The sequence below is a fragment of the Bubalus kerabau genome, chromosome 14 (genome assembly GCF_029407905.1).
Source record: "Bubalus kerabau isolate K-KA32 ecotype Philippines breed swamp buffalo chromosome 14, PCC_UOA_SB_1v2, whole genome shotgun sequence".
Taxonomy (NCBI): domain Eukaryota; kingdom Metazoa; phylum Chordata; class Mammalia; order Artiodactyla; family Bovidae; genus Bubalus; species Bubalus kerabau.
Window position 1 is genome coordinate 7,775,478 of NC_073637.1, and position 16,482 is coordinate 7,791,959.

The 16,482-nt window shown below is 39.2% G+C and overlaps 1 long non-coding RNA gene across 1 annotated transcript; it reads right to left on the minus strand.

Annotated features, from left to right (window-relative positions):
* Positions 1–1,872: 1,872 nt before the first annotated feature.
* LOC129627177 (uncharacterized) lies at positions 1,873–15,218 on the minus strand. Its single transcript, XR_008702457.1, has 4 exons — positions 14,886–15,218; positions 14,669–14,754; positions 4,113–4,264; positions 1,873–2,467 (listed from the first exon to the last, which is right to left on the minus strand). It is a non-coding gene; the product is annotated as an uncharacterized LOC129627177 (long non-coding RNA).
* Positions 15,219–16,482: the final 1,264 nt, after the last annotated feature.

The window sequence follows — 16,482 nt, forward strand, 5'->3', positions numbered from 1 at the left end:
AGTTTTTACCTGATGGACCCCCTGGAAGAATGTTGAGGACATTCAGAGGTTCACAGGCCATACTGTGAGTACAGCTAGTCTACTTCTAGGTACAACTGCGCCCACACTTGGGATTGTGTACAATTCTGGCAATTTTTTGCAGAACTCAAACAATTCCAATATTTGTTTATGATGCATAGTTACTTTCAATTATATCTTTATTTATGTTCAATCTTGTGATATCTGATTTCATCCTACCAAATGAAGAATCACTAAAGCTGTTCAACAAGATGCCCCTGAAAAGTCAGTGTGGTTAATTCACAAAGGGAGATGTTGGAAGAGATGCTAGCTGGGGAGATGCTAGCTGGGAGAGCTATTGCATCAGGCTTTTTCTAATAGATATATTTTATATAAAAGTTGCCCAAAATTATAATTTTGATTGTAATTATTAAACAGATTTTATCATGTGTTGTTTTTATTTTTAAATTACACAGTAAAAATGGAACCCAAATTATCACAATTCCTAACAGCAAGAAGAGGCAATAAATTAAAATAGAAAAACTGTACCAAACATTTTTTTCCCCTAAAATCATGAGTCTTTCTTCACCTTACTTGTAGCTTAGCTTCCACTCTGCCATTTATTAGATGCCTAAGGGAACTCCTTTCTAAAAAGAAGGAGGCTTTGGACTTTTACTCCATTGATATCATTAAAGAAAAGATATTTTGAAGAGTAAATTCTAAGACTACAATTAATAGAAAATGGAACTTTAAATTCTATGCTTACTAAATCAGAAATCCCAGCCCAAAGAGTTCATAAGTTTCTTTGCTTTTCTTTCAATCTCTGTTATAATCTTTTGTTTGTTTGTTTTTCTTTTCTCAGACAGGATGAAAGAGGCCTGGAGTCCTTTAGAGGATTTTTCTATTAACAAAATTTTTTTTTCCTGTTTTGTATACAAGGAAACTAAGATGCTTAAATGCTAAATGACTTCCGCAATCAAGAAGTTTCCTTTAGTAAGGGATAGAACTATTAGTAAGTTTTTGATACATTTTCAAAAATTTTGTATCTGGATCTTTAAAAATACCTGGCTAAAGAGACAAAGGAATAAATAAATGAAAGAAAGTATGTACAATCCAGTTACTTTTTGGTAGAAATCAAGTCACCATTTTTTTTTTCTAATACATAGACAAATTATTTCAGGCCAAATATCATCTTTATTCCATTTCAATCTTTTGACACCTAGTTTTTTTCACCCTCACTGGAAGGGTCACTCAAACTTTACTCCTCAAGCACCTACAGAAAGAGCAAATGTTGTTAATCCTCAAAGTTAAATTTAGTTTAACCAGAGGAGCAGTTACCAAAGTCTTTTTGTAATTGATGTGTTTCACATAAAAGCAGCATTTCCTCCATTCAGGGGCTTTTAACATAAAAGGAATTGCATTTGTATGAAGACTACAATTTGCTGGTAATTTTTCATCACAACTGGAGTCCTTTATCTTCTGTCAATCAACATTGGGAAGCGGAGAAGGGTTTTATGGAGGCTACTGTAAGTAACAGAGGAGGTCCAGAGCAGCCCTTAGAAAGACAACACAGTAAGTGTTCATGCCTTCCCTTATGTGTGCTGTCTAAGCTGAAATGTTTTTCCCAATATTAGACCATCTTGTATTGTTGTAAACAGATTTTAAATCACAGAGCATGAGTTATCAAAATCTAGAAACCGGACTTTAATTGTACACAATTATTCTCTCAGTCTAAATTTCATGGTAGAATATAATGGAGATTTAATTACTTATCAATAGCCTTTGCCTGCTGTATATATTCTTTCCCCAACAACATTCATGAAAAAAACATGTGTATAGTTCTTTATTTTCCTTATCCTAAAAAATGTATTGTGAGAGCTCTTAAGAATCATGAAACACAATGCCCACACGATAAGAAGGAAAACTAATCTCTGACCATCACATCTTCAGTTGTACGGAATGGCATTTCTGTGCTTCAGAATTAATTTATGTTTGTTGAGCATGTGATGAGATCAAAATGAGCCATTCAGTTCTCATTAAAGCTTAGGACTGTTACAAAGAAAGAAGGTTACCATTCCTTGCATTGAAAACACTGTTTTATAGATAAGGAGACTGAAATACAGACAGGTTAGGTAACTTTTTCAATTCTTCTTAGTACTATAAAAGAAAAGCAGAAAACGGGATGTTATCAAAAAGATCACTCATTCTTTCTGCCATACCACATTCTAAATCAATTCAATTTACAGAGTCTTATTATTTCCTTCCATAATCTTTAAGATAAGCAGGAATTGATCCAGAAGAGAGGGATAAGAACCAATAAATCAGATGTGAGAGTATATGCAGATCGACTGGAGCATAAAACAACGCAGCATACTGAAACACATCGGGGCTCCTCAGCAGGCAGAGGAGCAGCAGAAGAGGGTGCTGGACTGGGGTCCGGAGGACTGTGTTCTGGAGCCGCCACTTTACCCTGAAAGAAGCTACATGTATAGCAAGATACTTGCAGATTTTAAGCAAGAAAGTGACACATAATCATAGATGGTCCATATGCTGTGTGTATACTTTTTAAATTTTTCCTGAGAACATCATGGCAAGTGTGTGAAGGTGGATTTTGGAGTGACAGGATAATGACAAGAGTTGTTATAAGAACCTTGAGGAACATATGGAGTCAAATCAGTATCTTTGTGTGATATCTAAAGAGGAGCATTAGAGTGGCACGTATAGAATGTCACAGGAGGAAGAGAGGATTTAGAAAGAATCCATAATTTCTCACTTGAACAATTTGGTTATATTATCATTACCTAGGATGACCTGTAATATATGTGTTAATTTTTTTTTTCAGTAAAGATTATTTATTCAATTTTGAGCATGCCAAATGTGTGGAATATTTAGAGGACAATATCAACCACATGGAAAGTATTAAACATATTTGTTTAGTGAATCATAGCCATAGAGTCTGGGATAAAAATATAAATTTTTAAAAATATATGTTGGAATAAACAAGTTAGTAATGAGATTCTCTTAGAGAGATTGCATAAAATCAGAAGGAAAGATAATACATATCCCCTAAAAAATTATAACTTTAAAGGAACAAAAGTTTCAAGATTAAGACTGGGGGGGTCACAGAAATTAAGGAGAAAGACTTCTGGAAGGAGTCCAGGTCACATAGAGAGAGAATGGCAGAGCCAGAGACAGAACCCATGTCTCTTGACGCTTGGACCGCGTACTTTCCTTCACGACACAGGACCTTTTACTTCTACCAGAATTTTAATGTACTTCTCAGAAATATAATTTGTTCACTCATTCATCCATTCTTTTATCCAACAAACATTTATCTCATGTACCTAATACTTCTTAAGGCTGAAGTCATAAGCATGATAAAAATTCTAGGAGCTTTTATTAGCAAATACGCCTGACAAACCACTGGATTTGTAAAATGAATATAAAGCTTAATGCCACTAGTACTTATTTCTCTTTGTCATCAAGTAATGTTAGTTTGGAAACCTGAATCAGTCCACACCCAGGTTTCCTCACCTCTCATGAGAGATTTACACACAAAAAAAGATCTTCTTAGGTCAAAAATATTCCTTTCACTCTATAAAAAAGCTAAAGTAGGAACATCTGATACTCTCTTGCTTAGCTGGATGCATCTTACATTTTGTGTCTGTGTATTATTGATTTAGTTCATAGGTTCATTCATCTGTTTTCTCTTCCAGCATGCTGCTGCTGCTAAGTCGCTTCAGTCGTGTCCGACTCTGTGCTACCCCATAGACGGCAGCCCACCAGGATCCACCATCCCTGGGATTCTCCAGGCAAGAACACTGGAGTGCGTTGCCATTGCCTTCTCCAATGCATGAAAGTGAAAAGTGAAAGTGAAGTCGCTCAGGCATGTCCGACTCTTCACGACCCCATGGACTGCCGCCTACCAGGCTCCTGTGTCCATGGGATTTTCCAGGCAAGAGTACTGGAGTGGGGTGCCATTGCCTTCTCCCTCTTCCAGCATACACATACTAAATATCTTCTGTGTGGCCTTGACTGAGCTTGTCTCTAGAATCATCCTGACGGCCTAAAGAAGGACAAGAAACTCTTGGGAGAAAGCAATGTTTGATGTTTACCTTTCAGCAAGAGCAAGAAGAAATCAGACTGAAGAAAGAGGCCGGCTGGGCAGGATACAAATCCGTGCAAAAAAGAAGAGGCCTGATATGGAGACTGTGGGAAACTGAAGCTTTTCTTTATGTACTTGAGGGAAGATGAAGTACCAAGTAAGCTAAAAAATAAAAACAACACGGAGCATGATTAAGCCTTCGTGCTAAATTAAGGAGGTAGCACTTTTTATTATGAATCCGCAGAGTGCTCTTAGGGGAGTCTGAGCCTGGAGGGACAGTTCAGTTGGCATCTTAGCTTCTTCTGTGCGGCATCTGAGGCGATGCTGGCCCAGAGGCAACACAGACCGGAGGCAGAGGGAGCAGTTGGGATGACACAATTCCGTTACCTCGTCATTTATCCGGAGGGTAAATTACTTTGAATCAGCGTCATCAACATCTTTGTGAGTTTCAGCAATGACATTCCAATCAATTATGGCTAAGGACATGACTGTTATTTTGGGTTCCTGGGAGATCTCTCTTAATACCTTGAACTTACATCTTTCAGCGGACGCAAGAATCACAGCAGTTCAGACATTCTCTGGACAGGGAATAAGACACACAAATGATAGGATAAGAGGAAAGAGGCATTAGCTAATGGCTCCAGGGGCAGGGCTAGGATATATCACTCTGTTGACATCAGTGTAGTTTAGAGAACAATGCCTTTACATGCTGATACCGACAGTGACAGAGTTAATTAACTCTCCTCCAAATCTAAAGAACACGCGGTATCATGTAGATATTATGTAGAAAATAGATTTTGAAGGATGCCTCTTCAAACAGCTTACTGGGTCATCTATCTGCATTGGAGGTCCAGAGTTAACAACTGACTCGTATATTTCACTCTTACCAACTGGTTCCTTCAGGGGCTGAACTGTCACAGTTTTGCATTTGTTTCCCCCAGTTTATTCCTAATGGTAAATTGCTAAAGTGTTAAACATCACGCTAATACCTGCTTTGTTAAATACAGCCTGGTGACGCTAGCAGCTCTCTTGACTTCATCAGACCTGCCCTTTTTTCTAGCCTTTCGACAACCCTAACTTTGCACGAGTCTAACTTCTCAGTGTTACATTCACACTGTCACACTTTTTCAGCGTCTACGTGTCATCGTCGCTTCGCGTGAGTCTGTAACTTGCTCCTGATTACTCCTTCGGTTCTCACTGTAGACAACGCAGTTACCCATGCCGGTTGTAATGGGCTTGCTGTTTTACCACCAGACTGTTTCAAGTCAAACCTACCAGGGATTATGTGCAACTTTATGATTTCACAGAAAGTTCTGTGTGCTATCTTACCAGATCCTTCGCATAATCCCATAAAGAAGGTCTTATTATAACTTTTACATAAATAAGGAGTGACTGACTCCAAAAAGTGAGGCAACTCATTTTAAGACAGACTGGGGAGAGGACAGGGTTCAAATCCTTAAACTTCTGAGACCTAGAGTAATTCTTCCCTGAGACTCACTTCTCTCATTTCTTTGAGACTCTCAAAACTTTATAAATTCAGTAATACTAAGTCATCACTTCTTTTCCTATAATATTAGGTTAAATATGAGTTTATGTCATATGGTGACCCCTTTCCTTTGTCTTAAGGAAATATAAGTGGATTTAAATTTCCAAGCTATTTTTAACGACTTAAGAGGCAAGAGAAATCTGAGCACCAAAGGACCAATGCTTTCAAACTGCGGTGCTGGAGAAGACTCTTGAGAGTCCCTTGGACTGCAAGGAGATCAAACCAGTCAATCCTAAAGGAAATCAACCTTGAATATTCATTGAAAGGACTGATGCTGAGGCTCCAATACTTTATCCACCTGATGTGAAGAGCTGACTCATTGGAAAAGACCCTGATGCTGGGAAAGATTGAGGCCAGGAGGTTAAGGGGGTGACAGAGGATAAGATAGATGGCATCACCAACTCAGTGAACATGAATCTAAGCAAAATCAGAGAGATAATGAAGGACAGGGAAGCCTGGTATGCTACAGTCAATGGGATTTCAAAGAATCAGACACTACTGGGTAACTGAACAACAGCAACAAAGAGGCAAGAGAGAATCAGAAACTACGATATTATACAAGAATTATTTTCTCACATTAGGACTTTTTTTGCGGCAATTGAAGGAACTGATAATTAACTATAGGTAAACCTTCATGCCTCATATTTTTTCTTAATTCAAAACAACCAAAGAACCAACTAAACACAATCTTAATAGAAACACAATTTTTTTTCTTGCAAAATCCTGTTGGTGGCTGATATTCAATTTATATAGTTGAAAATTCTGGAATTGGGACTTCCCTGGTGGCTCAGATGATGAAGAATTTGCCTGTAATGCAGGAGACCTGGGTTCAATCCCTGGGTCAGGAATGTCCCCTGCAGAAGGTACAGGCAACCCACTCTAGTATCCTTTCCTGGAGAGTTCCATGCACAGAGGAGCCTGGTGGGCTACAGTCCGTGTGTTGCAAAGAGTAGGACATGACCCAGCAACTATGTGGGTTGAAGGAAGGTTTAAAGGACAATTTGGCACTCTGGCTGCCACATTCCTCTTGAGTAAGACAGCAGGAAATACTTTAAAAATGCAAATTCTGGGAACAGACTACCTGCATTTGAATTCTGGCTCTTACTTATTAACTGCATAAATGTGCATTGCCAATCAGGCATGATAGAGAATCCCCCATGCCTCGGTTTCCTCATCTATAAAATGGGATGATCAAGTGGTATCTTATTTTAGACTCCTTGTAAGAGTTATAAGCAGCCAGCAGGGTGACTGCTAAGTATTCAACTCTCCATTTGTGTTTAGCACTTACACAGCACTTTGTGGGTTCAGAGTAAAGCACATATATATCCAGGTGGGACTTCAGACTTGAAGGTGATATTCTAAGGAATTGAGACTTCTGGATGCTAGAATGGTGTGAGATATTCTACATGTGAGATGGACACAAATTTGTGGGGATCATAAAGCAGACTGTAGTGGACGGAAAGGTGGCCCCTAAAATTATGCCCACCTCTCAGAAACTATGAATGTGACTTTCTTTTTAAGTGTCTGCAGATTTAATCAAGTTATGGATCTTCAGATGAGATTATCCTGCATTATCTGAAAGTGAAAGTTAAGTCGCTCAGTCGTGTCCGACTCTGCGACCCCGTGGACTGTAGCCCACCAGGCTCCTCCATCCATGGGAATCTCCAAGCAAGAATACTGGAGTGGGTTGCCATTTCCTTCTCCAGGGGATCTTCCCGACCCAGGAATCGAACCCAGGTTTCCCGCATTAGAGGCAGATGCTTTAACATCTGAACCACCAGGGAATATGCATTATCTGGGTGGGCACTAAATCAAATGACATTCATCCTTCTATGAGAAAGGCAAAGATAGATGTGAAAAGAGAGATGAGAAGGCCATGTGTTGTGGAGGCAGAGAGTGCAGTTGTCCAGCCATGAGCAAAGGAATGCCTGGAGCCCCTCAAAACAGGAAGGAGCAAAATGTTGTCTTTGAAACTCCACAGGAAGAACATCCCTGCTGATGCTGCTTTCAGACTTGCAGCATCCAGAACTACTAAAGAATAAATGTCTATTATTTAAAGCCACCTTGTTTATGGAGGCTTCCCTGGTGACTCAGACGGTAAAGCATCTGCCTGCAATGTGGGAAACCTGGGTTCGATCCCTGGGTGAGGAAGATCCCCTGGAGAAGGAAATAGCAACCCACTTCAGTATTCTTGCCTGGAAAATTCAATGGACAGAGAAGCTTGGTGGGCTACAGTCCATGGGGCCGCCAAGAGTCGGACATGACTGAGCAACTTCACACACTTGTTTATGGCAATTTGTTTTGGCAGCCACAGGATAATAGTACAGGTAATTAGAAATATGTGCCTGGAATCCAGCTGAGAAATCAGAGCTGGAGATACAGTTTCACTGGTCACCACTGAAGAGACTATATAATATGGGCTTCCCTGATGGCTCAGATGGTAAAGTATCTGCCTACAACACAAGAGACCTTGGTTCGATCCCTGGGTTGAGAATATCCCCTGGAGAAGGGAATGGCTATCCACTCCAGTATTTTTGCCTGGAGAATTCCATGGATAGAGGAGCCTGGCAGTCTGTAGTCCATGGCATTGCAAAGGATCCATGGGATCGCAAAGAGTGGGACATGAATGAGCGATTAACACTTTCACAAAGACATAAAACTAGATAGACTTCCACAAGGAAAAAAAATGTGAAGAGAGAAGAGATAAGATCATAAGACTGAGCTCTGAGGTAATGCAATGCTTTAAGAAGTGAGGAAACTGAGAAAGATTCAGAAAAAGATACTGAAAATAAGTATGAAAAGTAGAAGAATCTAAAGGGAAGAACTCCAAAGAGGAAAGGTTTAGCAATAGGTCAAATACTACCAAGTGTCAAGTAGTATGGTGGCTAAGAATTTAATACTGGATTTACCAAGTAGCAGTATCAGATAAAATAAATAATGATAGTTTTAAATACAAAGACCCAGTTGGCTTAGGCTCAAGAGAGATTATGGATTGTTATGAAACTGCAAAGATAAAAAATCATGCAAAAAGTTTACCCCATGTTTCACACTACAATTGCACAATTTCTCTGCACTTATGTAAGAGGAAGTCTTTAAAATATGTCTAGATTTGCAGTAATGATCAATGCATGGAAATAGAGGAAAACAATAGAATGGGAAAGACTAGAGCTCTCTTCAAAAAAATTAGAGATACCAAGGGAATATTTCATGCAAAGATGGGCACAATAAAGGACAGAAATTGTATAGACCTAACACAAGCTGAATGAATATTAAGAATGGCAAGAATAGACAGAAGAACTATATAAAAAAGATCTTCATGACTCAGATAACCATGATGGTATGATCATTCACCTAGAGCCACACATCCTGGAATGTGAAGTTGAATGGGCCTTAGGAAGCATCACTATGAACAAAGCTAGTGAAGGTGAAGGAATTCCAGTTGAGCTATTTCAAATCCTAAAAGATGATGCTGTGAAAGTGCTGCACTCAATATGCCAGCAAATTTGGAAAACTCAGCAGTGGCCACAGGACTGAAACGGTCAGTTTTTATTCCAATCTCAAAGAAAGCAATGTCAAAGAATGTTCAAACTACCACACAATTGCATTCATCTCACATGCTAGTAAAGTGATGCTCAAAATTCTCCAAGCCAGGCTTCAACAGTACTTGAACTGTAAAATTCCAGATATTCAAGTTGGATTTAGAAAAGGCAGAGAAACCAGAAATCAAATGGCCAACATCTGTTGGTTCATCAAAAACTCAAGAGAGTTCCATCTACTTTTTCTTTATTGACTATGCCAAAGCCTTTGACTGTGTGGATAACAACAAACTGTGGAAAATTTTTAAAGAGATGGAAATACCAGCCCACCTTACCTGCCTCCTGAGACATCTGTATGCAGGTCAAGAAGTAACAGTTAGAACTGGACATGGAACAACAGACTGGTTCCAAATTGGGAAAGGGTTCGTCAAGGCTGTATATTGTCACTTTGCTTATTTAACTTATATGCAGAGTACATCGTGCAAAATGCCAGGCTGAATGAAGCACAAGCTGGAATCGAGATTGCCAGGAGAAACATCAATAACCTCAGATATGCAGATGACACCACACTAATGGCAGAAAGCAAAGAAGAAACAAAGAGCCTCTTGAAGAAAGTGAAAGAGGAGAGTCAAAAAGTTGACTTAAAACTCAACATTCAGAAAACTAAGATCATGGCATCTGGTCCCATCACTTCATGGCAAATAGATGGGAAAACAATGGAAACAGTGAGAGACTATGAAGTCTCTTTGGGGGGGCACCAAAATCACTGCAGATGGTGACTGCAGCCATGAAATTAAAATATGCCTTCTCCTTGGCAGAAAAACAATCATCAACCTAGACAGCATATTAAAAAGCAGAGACATTACTTTGCCAACAAAGGTCCATCTAGTCAAAGCTATGGCTTTTCTAGTAGTCATGTATGGATGTGAGAGTTGGATTATAAAGAAAGCTGAGCACTGAAGAATTGATGCTTTTGAACTGTGGTTTGGAGAAGACTCTTGAGAGCCCCTTGAACTGCAAAGAGATCAAACCAGGCAATCCTCAAGGAAATCAGTCCTGAATATTCTTTGGAAGGACTGATGTTGAAGCTGAAACTTCAATACTTTGGCCACCTGATGCAAAGAACTGACTCATTGGAGAAGACCCTGATGCTGAGATAGATTGAAGGTGGGAGGGGAAGGGGACGACAGAGGATGGGATGATTGGATGGCATCACCAACTTGATGGACATGAGTTTGAGCAAGCTCCGGGTGTTGATGATGGACGGGGAGCCCTGGCATGCTGCATGGGGTGAAAGAGTTGGACACAACTGAGCAACTGAACTGGATGAAGAGGAAAAAACCTCACACTTTCATGTGCTATTAAGAAAGAGAAAATAAAGCAAATAGATGAGACAAGAGAGAACACAATTAACTGTCTTGTAATATGCAGCCTGAAGGAGATGGAACTCTGCGCAAGTGTGAAGGTTCACGTATGGGAAAGGCAAAGTCCTTAAACTGCATTTTCTTCTGTGAGTTACTAGGGTATTTATTTATATAAATATAAATATATTTATAATATTATATATAATATTATAAATATAAAATATATTAATTTATATTATAAATATTTATAATTTAAAAATTATAAATATTTATAATATTTTATATAAATGTATTTATATAAATATATATTTGTAATTTAAATATATTTGTTTATATAAATATAAATGTTTATATAATATAAACATCTGGAGTCTTTGAAAGAAGAAATCAACTTCCAAGTTGAGTAAACACTAACAATGTTTTCTTCAAAGTTCTAACCTTATAAATGCTTAAAATGTTAATATCACTGTTTGACTTTCTAACAATTATCATACCAACTATTGGACATGATGTAATTCTTAAATTAAAAAAAAAAAACAAACCAGCTTTTTTTCCCAAATAGAACCCAGCCATACCACTAGGTAAAAAATGTGAATCAAGCTACTTAGCATCTTAATTTGTCATGTATAAACAATGATAGCTGTCTCACCCATTGCAGAGGGTTATCATTGATACTGAAACACAGTGTCTGATTTTTGAGCAGGGAAAATAGTTTTGTATGAGCTGATCTGGAGACAAATGACTGATTCAAATTTTACTCCTATATCTTACTACCCATGAGACTGGATTCAGGCATATAAATTCTTCAGACTTCAGTTTCCTCATTTGAATATGAACATAATTATTTCAATCTCAAATGGTTGCTGTGAACAATGTGAATAAGGTAATGAATTCAAATTGTGTGACATATATTGTATTATAAACATGAACTACCATCATTCAAAATTTGTCACTTTATTATTTTGACTGCTGTCCTCATTCCTGACTTCAAGTAGTTCAGAGTCTAGTGGGAGAGAATTTTGGTTAAAAACTAAGCAAATAAGATAGAAAGAGTTCTGGAAGTGAATGGGGATAATAGCTGTACAACAATATGAATGTATTCAATGCCCCTGAACTGTACACTTAAAAGGATTAAGATGCTAAATTCGATCACAATTTAAGAAATTAAAAGTATAAAATAATTCTCTAAAAAACACACACAAAAAAACTAAGCAAATATGTGGCAGCACAGAATAAGAACTTTAATGGTAGAAGCTCAATGTTCAAATAGGCACCAGGCTTAACCGGCTGTGCCACTTGGTTAGTGCTCGATTAAACACACTCATGGCCTCATATTTGGAACTGTGTTAAGTTTGTGCGAGAGCACAGAATGATTTATGGAGCAATGCTCTGCTGGTCCTACAGGACTTCATTTGCATGAGAAAAGGACAATTTGATCCTCCGTTGTGTAATTTTCAGAAAACTGCTTTCCTTGGGACTTATTCTTGGTTTGCTTTCACTTAAGGAGAAATTTGTCATTTTAGAAGCACATTTTGTAGCCACATGACAATCCACAGGAGGGAAAAGTGGGAGAAAACAGTTTCTGGCCTTGCATCACTTTGTTTTTGGTAAGAAGATTAAGTTGCTGGTGCCATTTAAATAGGTGTGTCTGAATAAGAGTCTCCCACACAAACTCTACTCACTCAATACATTCACATAGCCTAACTAGAGTTTCTAAGATCCGAAAGCTTATACCAGAGAGAGTAGTGTATGCAGGTGGTTCGGTGTATTCAGACTTGCTGGGAAGGGCACCGAATGGGCACCTTTGACCCGGACGATTTCCTCTGTGTCATGACAGTGCCAGAGTCCACACTGTATTACCATATCCCAGTCAACCTTAATCCGTCCTCACCTCATTTGATCCATTCTTCATGCTATGTAGGACTATATTGCTGATTTATTTATAATGTTTAGGTGGTCACCCACTGGCCTCAATATACTTAACATACAGGTCCTCCATCACATATCTCCTCATCTCTGGGTAAGCACTCCAGAGTGCTTTTCATTTTTATTTACATCCTGGTTAAAAGGAAGTGCTTGTAGCTCACCACAGACATGGTGCTGGATCAACGCCTTTGCTTTAGCTGCTCCCTTCAAGTAATTTTCCTCCTCCCTGTCTGATTTCCTCCTGGTTAGGAAGGTGCCAACTCTTGTATATGACCTTTTCCTGTTCCCAGGTTTAAAGTTTCTCCAGGTAGCTCTCTGCTCTCAAGGTGTTCTGTTCTCATAGCTAAGTCAATCATTCTCAACAGTTAGTGAGTCACAAATATCTCTACCTATCTGTTGAGATTTATAGAGGTTCATTCCAAAAAAAAAAAAAAAAAAGCAACTTCACAGATATACATGTTGCATCCAGCTTCAGAGTGTTCTGGGATTCTCCTGATACTTCTCTCTGAATGTATTTGGGGAAATTGCTCACTCTGGATTATGAGTTCTTTGGGTCAGGTACAGTGATACAATATTCTGGTATAGCTCAAAATCCTTCAAGCTAGGTTTCATCAGTACATGAATGGAGAATTTCCAGATGTACAAGCTGGGTTTAGAAAAGGCAGTGGAACCAGAGATCAAATTGCCAATAAATGCTGGATCATAGAAAAAGCAAGAGAATTCCAGAAAAACGTCTACTTCTGCTTTATCAACTATGATAAAGCCTTTGACTGTGTGGATCACAACAAAGTGTGGAAAATTCTTAAAGAGATGGAAACACCAGACCACCTTACCTGCATCCTGAGAAACTTGTATGCAGGTCAAGAAGCAACAGTTAAAAACAGATATGGAAAAACTGACTGGTTCAAAATTGGGAAAGAAGTATATCAAGGCTGTATATTGTCACCCTGTTTATTTAACTTATATGCAGAATACATCACGTGAAATGTTGGGCTGGATGAATCACAAGCTGGAACCAAGACTGTGGGGAGAAATATCAATAACCTCAGATATGCAGATGATACCACCCTATGGTTTTTTCAGTAGTCATGTATCGATGTGAGAGTTGGACCATAAAGAAGGCTGAGTGCCAAAGAATTGATCCTTCCGAACTATAGTGCTGGAGAAAACTTGAGAGTCCCTTGGACTGCAAGGAGATGAAACCAGTCCAGCCTAAAGGAAATCAACCCTGAATATTCATTGGAAGGACTGATGCTAAAGTTTAAGCTCTGATAATTTGGCCACCTGATGTGAAGAGCTGCCTCACTGGAAAAGACCCTGCTGCTGGAAAAGATTAATGGTGAAGGAGAAGCGGATGACAGAAGATGAGATGGTTGGATGGTATCACTGACTTGATGGACATCAATTTGAGCAAACTCTAGGGGACAATAAAGGACAGGGAAGCCTGGTGTGCTGCAGTCCACGGGGTTACAAAGAATAGGACTTGACTTAGCTATGGAATAATAACAACAATATAATAAATAACTAATGAGACCCTACTGTATAGTACAGGGAATTCTACTCAATGCTCCATGATGACCTAAATGTGAAGGAAATCCAAAAAAGAGAGAATATATGTATACAAATACCTGATTCGTTCTGCCGTATAGTAGAAACTAACCCAACATTATAAAGTAACTATACTCCAATAAAAATTTTAAAATAAATAAAACCAATAAATAAATAAAAGAGCTGCAAACAGACTCAGAAAGTGTAATTCATTGACTCTAAGTCGAACAGCCAGTAAGATACAGAATGGGCACTGAATCGGGAGAGTTCAACTCCTCCTGAGGCTGAAATTCTACTGCTAAACTTCCCCAGCAGTAATATGAATTTGATAGTGTGTCTCCTTCATTCATTGAACAGCTCAAGAGTTCATGGTACTTCCCACAAAACTTCTTGAGTCTTAGTGGTTCTATCATTTAAACCTTGTGAAAACTTGGTTTAGTAGTGAAGTCCTGCTATTGAAAGCTTACCCCATCCACACCACTGATCACTTCCAGCTTTGCTTGTATTAGGCAGTAATCAGGAGCTGCTGACATCTTTCAGGAAAAACCTATGTTAAGATATATCTTTGAGTCCCCAACAGCATAGGTTGCACAAAGCAAGGGCTCAATTCACATGGAATGAAGGAATTAAATAACTGAGAAATTACCTGGTCATCCAGTGGTTAGGCCTTGACACTTTCACTGCTGAGGCCCAGGTTCAATCTCTGGTTGGGCAACCTAAGATTCTGCAAGCCTAAAAAAAAAAAAAAAAAAAAAAATTTCTGCAAGTCTCACGGTGAGTCAGAAAAACAAAAACAAAAAACAAAAAACAGAGAGAGAGAGAAAAAAAGAAGAAAGAAAATCACTGCAGCTAGGTTTTAATACCTCTATAATTTACTACCGGTATACTTTTTAACTTCTTAATTGCTGTGAACTTCCATTTTTCCAACTGATGTAATGCTACTGAACCAGGTTCATTTTGCTGAACACAGAGAAAGCCAAACTGCTGGAGGCATGGAGGTTTGCGGCAAAGAGAAGGTTTTTCCCCAAGGCAGCCAATCAAGGAGACGGAAGGACTAGTCTCAGATCTACTTCGCAGAAGGCAAGGCACTTGGGGTATTTATGGGATAAGAAATAATGCAGCAAGGCAGTCCAAGGTGTGGAGAGCATGCACCTTTAATAAACGGAGGCCCTTAACTTGATCTGAGGTCCACTGCTATCAAAAGGTCAAGGAGCTGAGTCTTGCACATGCCCGGTCTTAAGCAGCTAAGTCTGAACTAGACACAGCTGATTCCCAAGTTCCTGGAAAACTCAGGCAAACAACTTATTATTTAGAAACAGCTGATTTTATTTTCCTGGGCTCCAAAATCTCTGCAGGTGTTGACTGCAGCCACAAAATTAAAAGAAGCTTGCTCCTTGGAAGAAAAGCTATGACCAACTTAGACAGTGTATTAAAAAGCCAACTATAAGGTCATTATAGTCAAAGCTATGGTTTTTCCAGTAGTCATGTACAGATGGTGAGAGTTGGACCATAAAGAATGCTGAGTGCTGAAGAACTGATGATTTTGAATTGTGGTGCTGGAGAAGACTCTTGAGAGTCCTTTGGACTGCAAGGAGATCCAACCAGTCAAACCTAAAGGAAATCAACCCTGAATATTCATTGGAAGGACTGATGCTGAAGCTTAAGCTTCAATACTTTGGCCACCTGATACAAAGAACTGACTCACTGGAAAAGACTCTGATGCTGGCAATGATTGAAAGCAGGAGGAGAAGCGGGTGACAGAAGATGAGATGGTTGGATCACATCATCAACTCAACGGACATGAGTTTGAGCAAATTCAGGCAGATAGTGAAAGACAAAGAAGCCTGGTGTGCTTCAGTTCATGGGGTCACAGTCGGACATGACTTAGTGACTGAACAACAATGAATTATGGTATAGCAGTTCTGTACCTATAACAACACACCCACAATATGCGCTGAAATGAACCAGGTTAATAAGCTAAGCAATAATGACTAGGTTCCTAACATATACGCAGTCACTGAGTGCCAAGGAATCACAGTTAGCACGCGTGTGTGCATGGTAAGTCACTTCAGTCGTGTCCAACTCTTTGCGACCCTATGGACTGTAGCCCACCAGACTCCTCTGTCCATGGGATTCTCCAGGCAAGAATCCTAGGATGAGTTGCCATGCCTCCTCCAGGGGATCTTCCCGACCCAGGGATCAAACCCACATCTCCTGCGGCTCCTGCACTGCAGGCAGATTCTTTACCACTGAGCCACTGGGGAACCCCCAGAACCTGAATACTTGGATACAAAGCTCTGTTCTTCTGTTCTGCTGAGTTATGTTTCATGATTACAGTTGAGTATGAAGCTATATGTGGGACAGCTTTGTGCTATGGAGAAGGAATGGGCAGCCTAGTCCCTAATTAGGCCCTCTTCTCTTCCTCTTACATTATAGGTTCACCCTGACCTATCATAAATG